Genomic DNA, 14,389 nt, shown 5'->3' on the forward strand with positions numbered 1-14,389 from the left:
ATGGTAAAGGTTGAGGTGTACCCCACAGGGGAAAATGTTTGCCAGCCAACACATTTATTTATATGGGCATTACAAGTGTAGGAGACCTGCTCCTTTTTAATGGGACATTTTTTAAGAGACCCTCCTCCATGTTTCTTCCAAGAGGGGATTGGGGTTATTGGGGTACATATGACTTGGTAGCACGGCAGGCCTTTCAGTCAATCCATAAGAAAACAGAATGGGAGAACAAAATGAATAATGTGAAGTGGATTTTCCTGGGCCCATCCAGTACCTGGATTCAAAGGCATATTGGGGTGCATATGACTTGGTAGCAGGGCAAGCCTTGCATTCAATGCAACATTTTTTTATGGAAGCCCTCCGGACATCTCGTGAAAGGGGTATTGGGGTGCATCGTAATTCTTGGCAACCCATCAACTCACTGCATAGGCTATAACAATTTAGGAGACCCACTGTTTAATAATGGCCCTTTAAGCAGATTAATGCTGCCTGATGCCCCTGTAAAAATAGGCTCTGTGACTTTAAGAGTCCCTCCTTCATAAATGAAACAAGATGTGTCTGCTTATGTGTCACACACCACATGGCCAGCTAGGGTGGTTAAATGTTACAATGAACAGTTAATGCATTTGTATTGGTTGAAAGCAATGTTAAAGTTGAAAAACGCTTCAAAAACGCTGTATCTGAACACAGCCCACGTGGTGGAAGAACATTTTGGTCTGAGGTTAATTATTTTGCATAATATACAAGTCATTAACCTGGAAAGGATGTACCTTTACATATTTCCCAGCAAAATCCGTTTGGTTTCGTTTTGGTATGTTTTCGGGTGGACCGGTTAAAATGGCATGAAACTCTGACAACATTGCTTAAAGCTGTGAACTAGGAGTCAGGAATGCTTCCAGGGGTGATCCCCATGATGTCCCCGTGTCATTTGAGCAGTGTTCCCATCATTTTTAGATGTTTTTAGACCTTAAAAGACCCCCGGGGGATCGCAGTAAAAATACTCGGGTCTCCCATAAGCTTACATTGGGCTCGTTGTTCTGTCCGAGTACCCGAGTATTCCAATTTGCTCGACCAGAGCAACGAGCATCTGAGGATTTTAGTGCTCGCACATCACTAGTATTTCGTCCTCATGAGAAATGTTCAAGAACACCTTGACACACTGTTATAAATAATAGATAAAGAAAACCATTCTTCCTCAGGTACTCCTGAAAAATGATTCAGATTAAAGGAGCAAAACTGAGGGTAAAATCCTTATGCCCCGAAGAATGGGGACTTGCCAATAAACTTGTGACTGGTTATTCACAGCGAATTCAGCTAGATGCCCTGAAGAATGGGGACTTGCCAGTAAATTTGTGTCAATGGTTATTGACAGCGAATTCAGCTAGATGGAAATAAGAAACCCAATTGCCAGTGATAGCCAAAAATGCTAACTGTCACAATCCATTTTTGGATGCGTGGCAGCTCTGGTTCCTCTATAATTTAAAGGTAGCTTTTTTCCTTTCTGGCCAGCAGGGGGTTAATGTCAGTTTCCCTGGCTGGCAGCATGCTGTAGCTGCTGAATTGCTAGGTCAGCTGATGTGGGTGGTGACCACTCCCACCATACTTTAAATCGTCACCTGCTTAATCAGCTGACTGTTGGTAAGAGGCGAGAGGCTTGGAGCACAGTAGCATGACATTTGGCTCCCGCTCGCAGCAGAGCAGGAGCCGATGGTCATTAGCATATTGCATCTGATGCTCTCGCATTGGATGCCATACATTAGTGTGGCCCCGTCCTAAGGAGTAGTGAAGGAGAATAATTATAGGCTCTCGTGCTGTAATTATAGACCCAGATCAAAATATTCGACAATGGCATACAAGATCAAAATACAAAGCCCCAGGCCCTGACTGACACTGGCTCGGTGATAGGGTCGGCTGTAAGTAAGGGCCAGGTTACAGCGGCCAATCTGTATTCTCAGAGCAGTGACTGAACTAGTGCCGATGCCGCACCTCTGACTGAAGCTGGAACATTGCCGGGATAATAAAGTTTATTTTCTCCCCGCAGTGTTCAGCTACGAGTAGGCCAGGCAGGTTATTAATAGAGTTGAGCGACTTTGGTCAGATCGGGTTTCATGAAACAAAGTTTGTTTCAGATGAAACTGGTCCGACTAGGGCAAAAAAGGTCGGAGTTTCGTCCGAAACCTGACCCCAATGCAAGTCAATGGGAAATAAAAGTCGGCATTGAGCGGATGACATTCATCCACTTAATGCCGACTTATATTTCCCATTGACTTGCATTGGGGTCGGGTTTCGGACGAAACTCCGACTTCTTTCGCCCTAGTCGGACCAGTTTCATCTGAAACAAATTTTGTTTCATGAAACCCGATCCGACCAAAGTCGCTCAACTCTAGTTATTAACGCTATAAATCTGCAGATTAAAACCATGTCTGCTGGTTAATAGCATTTTTTCTGATGACAGTTTACCTTTAACCCCTTCACCCCCAAGAGTGGTTTGCACGTTCATGACGGGACAATTTTTACAAATCTGACCACTGTACCTTTATGAGGTCATAACTCTGGAACGCTTCCATGGATCCTGGTGATTCTGACATTGTTTTCTCGTGACATATTGTACTTCATGTTAGTGGTAAAATTTCATTCAAATAACTTGCGTTTATTTGTGAGAAAAACGGAAATTTGGCAAAAATTTTAAAAATTTTGCAATTTTCCAACTTTGAATTTTTATGCCCTTAAATCACAGAGATACGGCACACAAAAAACTTGATAACTAACATTTCCCACATGTTTAGTTTACATCAGCACAATTTTGGAACCAACATTTTTTTTTGTTAGGAAGTTATAAGGGTTAAAAGTTGACCAGCGATTTCTCATTTTTACAACACCATTTTATTTTTAGGACCACATCACATTTGAGGTCACTTTGAGGGGTCTATATGATAGAAAATACCCAAAAGTGACACCATTCTAAAAACTGCACCCCTTAAGGTGCTCAAAACCACATTCAAGAAGTTTATTAACCCTTTAGGTGCATCACAGGAATTTTTTTTAATATTTAAAAAAACAATGAACATCTAACTTTTTTTCACAAAAAAAATACTTCAGGTTCAATTTTTTTTATTTTACCAAGGGTAACAGGAGAAATTGGACTGCAAAAATTATTGTGCAATTTGTCCTGAGTACGCTGATACCTGATATGTGGGGGGGAACGACTGTTTCGGTGCATGGCAGAGCTCAGAATGGAAGGAGCGCCGTTTGACTTTTTCAATGCAAAATTGGCTGGAATTCAGATCGGCGCCATGTCACGTTTGGAGAGTCCCTGATGTACCTAAACAGTGGAAACCCCCTACAAGTGACCCCATTTTGGAAACTAGACCCCCCAAGGAACTTATCTAGATATGTGGTGAGAACTTTGAACCCACAAGGGCTTTACAGAAGTTTATAACGTACAGCGGTACAATTAAAAAATCATATTTTTTCCACAAAAATGATCTTTTCACCCCAATTTTTATTTTCCCAAGGGTAAGAGGACCCTAAAAGTTATTGTGCAATTTGTCCGGAGTACGCTGATACCCCACATGTGGGGGTAAACCACTATTTGGGCGCATAGCAGAGCTCGGAAGGGAAGCAGCGCCATTTGACGTTTTTGGCTGGAATTGAGATCGGACTTCATGTCGCGATTGGAAAACCCCTGATGTACCAATGACCCCCTAAGGAACTTATCTAGATGTGTCGTGAGAACTTTGAACCCCCAAGGGCTTCACAGAAGTTTATAATGCTCGGGCATGAAAATAAAAAAATCGTATTTTTTCCACAAACATGATCAATTAGTCCCCAATTTTTTTATTTTCCCAAGGGTAACAGGAGAAATTGGACCCCAAAAGTTGTTGTCCAATTTGTCATGAGTACGCTGACACCCCATATGTGGGAGAAAACTACTGTATGGACACACGTCGGGGCTCAGAAGGGAAGCAGTGACATTTTGGAATGCAGACTTTGATGGAATGGTCTGCGGGTGTCAGGTGCGTTTGGAGAGCCCCTGATGTACCTAAACTATTGAAACTCCCCACAAGTGACCCCATTTTTGACACTAGGCCCCCCACGGAACTTATCTAGATGTGTGGTGAGCACTTTGAACCCCTAAGTGCTTCACAGAAGTTTATAACGCTCAGGCGTGAAAATAAAAAAATCATTTTTTTCCACAAAAATGATATTTTTGCCCCCAATTTTTTATTTTCCTAAGGGTAACAGGAGAAATTGGACCCCAAAAATTGTTTTGCAATTTGACCTGAGTAGGCTGATACCCTACATGTGGGGGTAAAACACTGTTTGGGCGCATGGCAGAGCTTGGAAGGGAAGGAGCACCATTTGACTTTTTTAACTCAGAATTGGCTGGAATTGAGATCAGACGCCATGTTGCATTTGGAGAGCCCCTGATGTGCCCAAACAGTGGAAACCCCCAATTCTAACTCCAACCCGAACCCCAACACACCCCTAACCCTAATCTCAGCCCTAACCCTAACCCTAGCCCTAACCCTAACCCTAACCCTAGCCCTAACCCTACCCTAACCCTAGCCCTAACCCTAACCCTAATGGAAAAATGGAAATAAATAATTTTTTTTTATTTTATTATTTTTCCCTAACTAATGGGGTGATAACGGGGGGTTTGATTTACTATTTATGGCGGTTTTTATGTTTGGCGGCTGTCACATGCTAAAAGACGCTTTTTATTGTAAAAATAGTTTTTGCATCACCACATATTGAGAGCTCTAATTTTTCCGTATTTTGACCCACCGAGTCATGTGAGGTCTTATTTTTTGCGGGACGAGTTGACGTTTTTATTCGTACCATTTTCGGGCACGTGACATTTTTTGATCGCTTTTTATTCCGATTTTTGGGACGCAGAATGAACAAAAACCAGCGTTTCATGAATTTCTTTTGGGGGGGTGCGTTTACACCGTTCCGCGTGCGATAAAATTGATAAAGCGGTTTTATTCTTCGGGTCAGTACGCTTACAGAGATACCTTATTTAGGTCGTTTTTTTATGTTTTGTCGGTTTTATGCAATGAAAACTATTTTATATAAAAAATAATTATTTTTGCATCGCTTTATTCTGCGAGCTATAACTTTTATATTTTTTGGCGGATGCTGCTGTGTGGCGGCTCATTTTTTGCGGGACAAGATGACGTTTTCAGCGGTACCATGGATATTTATATGCATCTTTTTGATCGCGCGTTATTACACTTTTTGTTTGGCGGTATGATAATAAATCATTATTTTTTGCTTGTTTTTTTATTTTTATTTTTTAAGGGGTTCGCTAAAGGGGTTAACTAATAGGACGGTTTTATAGGGCGGGTCGTTACGGATGCGGCGATACCTAATATGTGTACTTTTATTGTTTTTTTTTTATTTCTAAAAAATGGATTTATTTGGAGGAATATTTTTTTTTTTTCTAATTTATTTGGCGATTTTTTTAAATTTATTTTAACACTTTTTTTAATTTTTTTTTTACTTTATTAAATAGTCCCAGGTGGGACATCACTGTCCTGTGACAGATCGCTGATCTGTCACATCACAGATCACTGTGACAGATCAGCGATCTGTCACAGGCACTGCAGAAGGCTTCCTCATGCCTGCGCTTTGCAGGCACTGAGGAAGCCAGCTTCCTGCAGGCCCCCGAAGGCCCCCGTCGCCATCTTGGATTCAGGGGACTGCAGGATAGGAGCCCCCGGCAGCAGCGCTGCACATTGCGCTGCCGTGGGGGGCTCAGGGAAGCACGGAGGGAGCCCCCTCGCTGCCGATGCTTCCCTTTAACTCCCGGTACACCGCGATCATGTTTGATCGCGGTGTGCAAGGGGTTAATGTGTCGGGGCGGGCCGTGACCACCCCTGACACATTGTGCCGGGTGTCAGCTGTGATAATCAGCTGACACCCGGCCGCGATCAGCGGCGCTCACCACGTGGGCGCCGCTGATCGCGGTAGACGTACTATCCCGTCCATGGGCATAGGGGCCCGGGTCCCATGGACGGGATTGTACGTCTCATGTCAGGAAGGGGTTAAGGAATAATATGTAGATAGTAGGTATCAAATATGGGTACTTCTGTATCTATAATTTTAGGCTATTATATATAATTTTTTCAATTCTGACCACTGTCACTTTATGAGGTCATAACTCTGGAACGCTTCAATGGCTCCCATTGATTCTGAGAATGTTTTCTCGTGACATATTATTTACTACTCAAAAAATAAAGGGAATACTAAAATACCACATCCTAGATATCTCTGAATTAAATATTCCAGTTTCAAATTTTTATTAATTGCATAGTGGAATGTGTTCAGAACAGTAAAACAAAACAATTATCAATGTAAATCAAAATGAATATCCCATGGAGGTCTGGATTTGGAATGATACTCAAAATCAAAGTGGAAAATCAAATTACAGGCTGATCCAACTTCAGTGGAAATGCCTCAAGACAAGAAAAAGATGCACAGTATTGTGTGTGGCCTCCACGTGCCCGTATGACCTCCTTACAATGCCTGGGCATGCTCCTGATGAGGCGGTGGATGGACTCCTGAGGGATCTCCTCCCAGACCTGGATTAAAGCATCCACCAACTCCTGGACAGTCTGTGGTACAATGTGACATTGGTGGATGGAGCGAGACATGATGTCCCAGATATGCTCAATCGGATTCAGGTCTGGGGAACTGGCGGGCCAGTCCATAGCTTCAATGCCTTCATATTGCAGGAACTCCTGACACACTCCAGCCACATGATGTCTGCCATTGTCCTGCATTAGGAGGAACCGAGGGCCAACCGCACCAGCATATGGTCTCACAAGGGGTCTGAGGATCTTATCTTGGTACCTAATGGCAAGTAGGCTACCTCTGGTGACCACATGGAGGGCTCAGCGGCCCTCCAAAGAAATGCCACCCAACACCATTACTGACCCACTGCCAAAACGGTCATGCAGAAGGATTTTACAGGCAGCAGATCGATCTCCTCAGCATTGCAGACTGTCACATCTGTTACATGTGCTCAGTGTGAACCTGCTTTCATCTGTGAAGAGCACAGGGTGCCAGTAGCGAATTTGCCAATCCTGGTGTTCTGTGGCAAATGCCAAGCATCCTGCATAGTGTTAGACTGTGAGCACAACCCCCATCTGTGGACATCGGGCACTCATACCATCCTCATGGAGTCGGTTTCTAACCATTTGTGCAGACACATGAACATTTGTGGCCTGTTGGAGGTCATTTTGCAGGGCTCTGGCAGTGCTCCTCCTGTTCCTCCTAGCACAAAGTCTGAGGTAGCGGTCCTGCTGCTGGGTTGTTGCCCTCCTATGGCCCCCTCCACGTCTCCTGGTGTACTGGTCTGTCTACTGGTAGTGCCTCCAGCCTCTGGACACCACGCTGACAGTGACAAACGGATGTGTGAAACAGGCCTAAGCAGCGAAGTATTTGTCATTGTACTATGCCTATATTTCTGTGCCGTATCGGAGCATCATAAGTTGTGGTATGTGTTAAAGGGGCGCACTGACACTCTTTGGCCCAGGGCACACGAAAACCTGGAGCCAGCCCTACCCCCCAAATAACCACCAATTTTCAATGCCTAACTATTATGAAGTAAATTAAGGTTGACAAGCTTCAGTAATAAGAATTGATGTTTTTGGCATTGAAATGGGCACTGTAGGTGTGTTTACTGTCCTCCACTCTCTGGCAACTTTGTTTCCCCATTGACTTGCATTGGGTTTCGTGTTTCAGTAGGCCGACTTTTCCCTATAGTCGGCCTATTTCATTCGACCCGACTTTTGCGAAAGTCTGGTTTCATGAAACCTGACTCGACCCTAAAAAAGGCAAAGTCGCTCATCTCTATTCGCCATGCAATGCTCCTCTGGGAAAATAATATGCAAATTGCCTCTTCGAGAAAAAGAGGACTTGAACTCTATAGCGCCACCTGTTGTAGAATCGCTACTACCAACAGGTGGCGCTATATCATTCACCAGAGACATTCATACGTGCATACAACTCTCACTCCACATGGTCTAAATCTTTCTCTATATTAGCGCATGACCGAGCGGCCATGCAAACCTTTTATAGCCGCGTCTTTCCGGGACCTTCCTGTTGGTCCAATCCGAGCTGAAGAAGGACCTGAGCATGTGACCTCCGATCTCCAATGAGAGATCGTCCCAAGGGCATGCTCAGTGGACCGAAAGGAGGACTCTGGAGTAGCTTGCTGCTGACCAGCATGCGTTGCTATAACTGAACCAGAGGTGGCAGCAACAACCAAACCTACAGAGCTGGTCTGAGCAGAGCACCTGGATCGATGAGTCTGCTGCGCAACCTCCTCTGTGGCCGGAGAGAAATGGGAGACTGCCGAATGCAAGGCTCGAGATTCCTGCTATGCAGCGACAGGAACCCGATGCCTAACAATATTGCACAAAATAGTTAATAAATAACATTTCCCATATGTCATCAGCCCACTTTTTTAAACATAATTTTGCTTTTTAGGAAGTTATAAGGGTTAAAAGTTGACCAGCGATTTCTCATTTTTACAATAAAATTTGCAAAACCATTTTTTTAGGGCCTACTGAAGTGACTTTGAGGTACCTATATGACTGACAATAACCAAAAACGACACCATTCTAAAAACTACACCCCTCAAGGTACTCAAAACCACATTCAAGAAGTTTACGAGCTCTTTAAGTGCTTCACAGGAATTTTTTGAATGTGGAAAGAAAAAATAAACTAATTTTCCTTTCACAAAGATTTTCTTTTAAACCTATTTTTTTTACTTTCGCAAGGGTAACAGGAGAAAATGGACAATACAATTTGTTGTGCAACTTCTCCTGAGCCTGCAAATACCCCATATGTGGGGGATATCTACTGTATGGGCACACAGCAGGGCTTGAAAGGGAACAAGCACTATTTCACTTTTTGAATGTAAAATTTGCTGGCATAATTAGCGGACGTCATGTCATCTTTGGAGAGCCGCTAATGTGCCTAAACAGTGGAAACCTACAAAAAGTAGCACCATTTTGCAAACGAGACCACTTAGGGAACTTATCTAGATGTGTATTGAGCACCTTGAAGCCACAGTTGCTTCACAGAAGTTTATAACGTTAAGGCTACTTTCACACATCAGGATTTCGGCGTCAGGCGCGATCCGGCGTCGTGCCGGAACGCCGGATCCGGCAAATGTTTTGTAAAACCGGATGTGACGGATCCGGTTTTCTGCCGGATCCGTCTTTTTCTTGACAGACAAAACCGGATCCGTCTCATCCGGTTCATCCATTTTTCTATCCGTTTTTCGACGGATTACGCCAGATCCGGTTTTTAAAAACACCACTTGTGGCCTTCCGAACGGGATTGGCTACTGGAAAACTATATATAGCGTGTTCCTACAGCCCTTCTTTGACAGGTTGTAGAGGAGAAAGTGCAGGTTGGAGAGAAGAGCAAGTTACTGGCGAAGATGGATGTTGTGATTGGAAATATTTTGAAGAATTTGGCGCATTTTACAGCGGAGGAGAATCGTTTGAGGGTGATTGTTCTGGAGAAGGAGAGAGCGAGACAGCAGCGCATCAGGCATCGTAGACGACGTTTGTGGATCCACCCCATCACAGCCAAGAGAATGACGCGTGGTGTCTATTCTACACTCTGCATGGACCTTCGACGAAACCCGGATAAATTTTTTGGATATGTTCGGATGAAAATGGAGAATTTTGATTACTTGGTGGAGCGCATTGCACACCTCATAAGAAAAGCGGACACCTATTGCCGCTTCTCTGTTTCACCCGCAGAGCGTCTGATGGTGACTTTAAGGTAAGCCACATTTATTGGATGTGCTCGCATCAGAGCACACTTTCAATGCAATCTTGTTGGTGGTAGTTTGTATCTCCAAGTGTTATAGCTGAGTTTTGGTATGTAATGCTGTGATTTAAAACTAATTGATTGTTTTTTAATTCCCCACAGATTTCTTGCAACTGGAGAATCCCTTTCGTCACTGCATTTCCAGTACAGACTCGGGATTTCCACCATATCTGGAATAGTGAAGTACACATGCCATGCACTGTGGGACTCCTTAGCTGAATAGTTTTTACCAGAGCCCACAACAGAGAGGTGGATTGAAATTTCAACTGCTTGGGCGCTGTGGACGGGAAACATATCCACAATGTAAAGCCAGCCGGATCGGGATCGGAATATTTCAATTACAAGAAATATTTTTCAATTGTCCTCATGGCCATCGCTGACGCGGAATAAAAATTTATTGCTGTTGATATTGGGGCCTATGGCCGCTCCAATGACTTTCAAGTTTTCAAACTGTCTGCCATGGGGCGTAAACTGTATGGAAACACCTTCCAGTTCCCACCACCTAGACCGCTGCCGCAAACATCTGGTCCACCTATGCCATTTGTCTGTGTAGGGGATGAAGCCTTCCAGCTGTCAGAACACCTTTTGAAACCGTACTCTAGCAGAGGATTGACAAGAACAAAACGCATTTTTAATTACCGCCTCACAAGAGCAAGAAGAATGGTTGAATGTACCTTTGGTATTCTGACAGCCAAATGGCGGGTCCTATTGACTGCGATCAACCTCAAGACAGAAACTGTGGACGAGGTGATCAAAGCTTGCGTGGTACTCCACAATTTTGTTATCTGCAAGGAACCCATTTCCATTGAGGACACCTCTGAAGAATCCACCTTGCAAGATTACCATGACATTACCACTAGAAGTTCTGTGACGGTTTCAGTAATGAGGGACAATTTTGCACTATACTTTGTCACCTCAAGGCAGAGTACACTGGCAGGATGACAGAGTGTGAAAGATTTGTGCCAAACTTGTGTACCTTCTGTACCAACAGTATATACCTTTGCCAACCAAAGTTGGCTATCTTGTCATGGTCTCTATTTTTAGCTTTAGGCCACAGGTGTGTAACTGGTTGTGTTTTCTGCAAAGTATTTCACCTTTTAACAAAAGGTGTGTACATTGTTAGGAAATCACAAACAATAAACACAACTTTTTAGGTGAAATACTTTGCTTCAAACACAACCAGGAACACAACTGTGGCAAAAAGCTAAAATTTACCCACAGTTATATACCTGGTTTTGAATACCTTTTTACCTTTTAAATACCCTGTATTTAACCTTTTTTTTAAACATATTTCGCCGCAGAAAGAAATGACAGACAACCAGTGTAAACAATAATTTAACTTTTATTTAAAATATTTTTTTTTTGTAAACTGTTTTTAAAGTTAAAAAAACTTTTTTAATAAAGGTTTGAAACCAACTGGGCATTTTTATTACAAAACACATCATAAATCTGTGTAGTGTGGGGTGGAAATACTGCTGGAGGGGCTGCGGGACACTTCGACACTGGGAGTGTGGAGAGAGGATTGGGATCGTGGTGGGGAAGGAACAGTTAGAGGTGATGGTGTGGAAAAAGCTACAGAATGGGTGGACATGTGGGAGGCAGAAGAGGTGGTGGGCGGTGGAGTGGAGGATTGGGCAGGGACTGTAGGAGCAGATGATGTTGATGGCAAGTTGTATGGGGAAGGAGTTTGGTACGGGGAAGGAGTTTGGTACGGGGCAGGTTGCTGGAAGTGGGGAGATGTCTGGTACTGGGGAGGTTGCTGGTACTGGGGAGGTTTGCTGGTACTGGGGAGGTGGATGGTATGTAATAGGAGGGGGAGGATGGAAAGTGGCTGGAGGGGGTGCAGATGTAATAGGAGGGGGAGGATGGAAAGTGGCTGGAGGGGGTGCAGGTGGAGGAACTACTGTGGTGGGAGGAGGAGGTTGGGAGGTAACGTGCTGGAGAGCACCGTGGCATGAATGCATTACATGCATCTGCTGGGTAGGAGATAGCGTTTCCATGCGCTCCACAACAGACCTGAAAAAGGTGTGGTTTGGCGAAGATCTTGCTTCTGAATGCATGGTTTGCAGAAGTGTCTTCACCTCCAGAATGCTGGAGTTGATCTGCTGAAAGCCTGCGGAGATTTGCTCTGACGAGACTTTTAGACAGTTCTGGAAAGATGCATTCAGATGCAAGAACTCTGGCGCATAAGTCTTTTCCTGACCCCTCTGCCGCTGCCACCCAGTACCCGCAGGTGTACTAGAGGTGGCAGGGGCAGAAGGGTGGGGTAAAGGGAAAGCGATCTCCTCACCAGCAGCTTCATGTAATGTAGGCGGCCACGATGCTCCTGTGCTGGTGGATGGGACAGATGGGTCGAATGTGTGGGAAGGCTGGGAAGGTGCAGATGTACCGGGGCGGTCGAAGTGTCCCTCGGTGCCGGTCTCCTCAGGGATCGCCTCAGAAGGGTCCAATCGTGCAGGCTCCCGAGTGCTGCTCACCGTGCTGTGGAATAAAGAGAAAAAAAAACAATTAAAATAGTGACATGGTATGGCCCTGGCTGAAAAAAAAAAGTTACATCTAAACATTTTTTTGTCACATGTGGTGTGTAATATTTACCTTCTGGTGACCATTGTATCCCGGAGGAACGACAGGGCTCGTGTGTACTTGTACTTGCTCATGCGTCCTCCAGATCCACTCGGGGCCCGCATCTCTTTATTGAAACGATCCCTCACAGACCGCCACCGCTTCACAATTCTCTCCCCTGAAACGAGAAAGGACAAAGTGGTTAGTATACAACATCAGTGTTTCCCAAACTCCAGTCCTCATGGTCCCCAGGGGTCATGTTTTCAGGATTTCCAAAGTAAATAGAAATCCTGAACACATGATCCGTGGGGACCACGAGGACTGGAGTTCGGGAAACACTGGTTTAAATCAAGCAACCGGTACTGTATATACTTACGCTCTTTAATCTGGGCCCGAGCATCGAGGTCCTCCCAGCGGTCCACAAGGAGCGAACAGATTTCCTCCCAGAGTCGTCGGGTAACGATAAGGTCAGCGTGGCGGCGGTCAGCCATATTCCAGAGCGGCTCCCTTTCTCTGACGAGATCGATGAGGTGGTCCACATCGATTCCTCCATCCTCACCGTCAGAGTCTGGAGCACGCTGTGAAGGCTGTTAAAGAAAAAGACAAAAATAACATAATTAGCCTCCACAAAAGAAATGAAATAAAAAGTGCAAAAAAACAAAGCAAAAATATTTATACTTACACGCTGGTGACCGCCACGTTGCTGTCGCCGACGACCCTGGGAGGCACTGCGAGGACCTCTTGGCCGAGCACCAGATTGGGAAGACTAGAGAAGAAAACAAAAAATGTTATGTCTTTAGATGTAGGCATTTGTTTGCTGTGTGTGGTCTGCAGAACATTGTTTTCTATGTGTTGTGTGTAGTGTGATGTTGTGTTTCTGCGTTTGATGCCAAAATCTTACCAATTGTGAGCCCACTCCAGGTGTCTGTCCACCCCTTCCTTCTTCTTCTGGGAGCTCCTCTTCATCTTGTGATTCCTGTTTTGAAATAAAAGGCAATGAATAGACATATATTACAGAGATGATGGATTTTGGAAATAAAAACTTACCGTCAAACGATGACGATGCGAGTGAGGGCTCCCAGAAGAAGATGTGCTGTCTTCCTGCTGGCCAGACTCCATGGCTGTGGGTGGTGTTCCTGCTGCTGCCATTGCTGCTGCTGCTGCTGCATCTCTTGGGCGGCTGTTGAATAAAGAGAAACAAAGGGTCAATGAATATCTTGATATTCCATGGCCCTAGTTTGGAGGAATGGGGGATTTGATAATTACCGTCTCTCATCTGCTGCTGGACTCCCCTCCTCAGCATGTTCCATTTTCTGCTCCATTTGGCGTGTTGGTGGTGCTGATGGTGCTGCTGCAGATGTCTCCTGCCTTCTCCTGCTCCTGGTTCTTGGCTTGGGTGGCATGTTGGGTGTGGCTGAGGGTCCCACTGTCTTGCTTTTATATATGTCTTGTGGGCAGAGCTACTGAGCATGCTCAGACCAAAAAAAACGGATCTGGCCACCGGATCCGGCTGTCGCCGGATCAGGCGCATTGCGGCGCTCATAGGCTTTCATTGTGTCCGGCTTTTTCGCCGGAGACAAAAAACGTTACAGTAGCCGTTTTTTCCAGACGCCGGATCGCGACGAAAACCGGATGAAACGCATGGCCATCCGGCTCGATGCGGCTCTAATGCAAGTCAATGGGGGGGAAACCGGATCCGGCATTGCATTTCGCCGGATCCGGTTTTTGTCAAAAGCGCTGGATCGCGCCTGACGGCGAAAACCTGATGTGTGAAAGAGGCCTAAGCCGTGAAAATAAAAAAATCACGTTTTTCTCATATAAATCTTTTTACCTCCAAATGTTGCATTTTTCATAAGGGTAACAGGAGAAATTGCTCCATCCTATTTGTTATGCAATTTCTCCTGAGTCCGAGATACCCCATATGTGAGGGAATAGTACTGTTTTGGTGCATGGTAGGGCATGGAAGGGAAGG

Source organism: Dendrobates tinctorius, unplaced genomic scaffold (genome assembly GCF_039654945.1).
Source record: "Dendrobates tinctorius isolate UK_male_01 unplaced genomic scaffold, ASM3965494v1 ptg000031l, whole genome shotgun sequence".
Classification (NCBI taxonomy): Eukaryota; Metazoa; Chordata; class Amphibia; order Anura; family Dendrobatidae; genus Dendrobates; species Dendrobates tinctorius.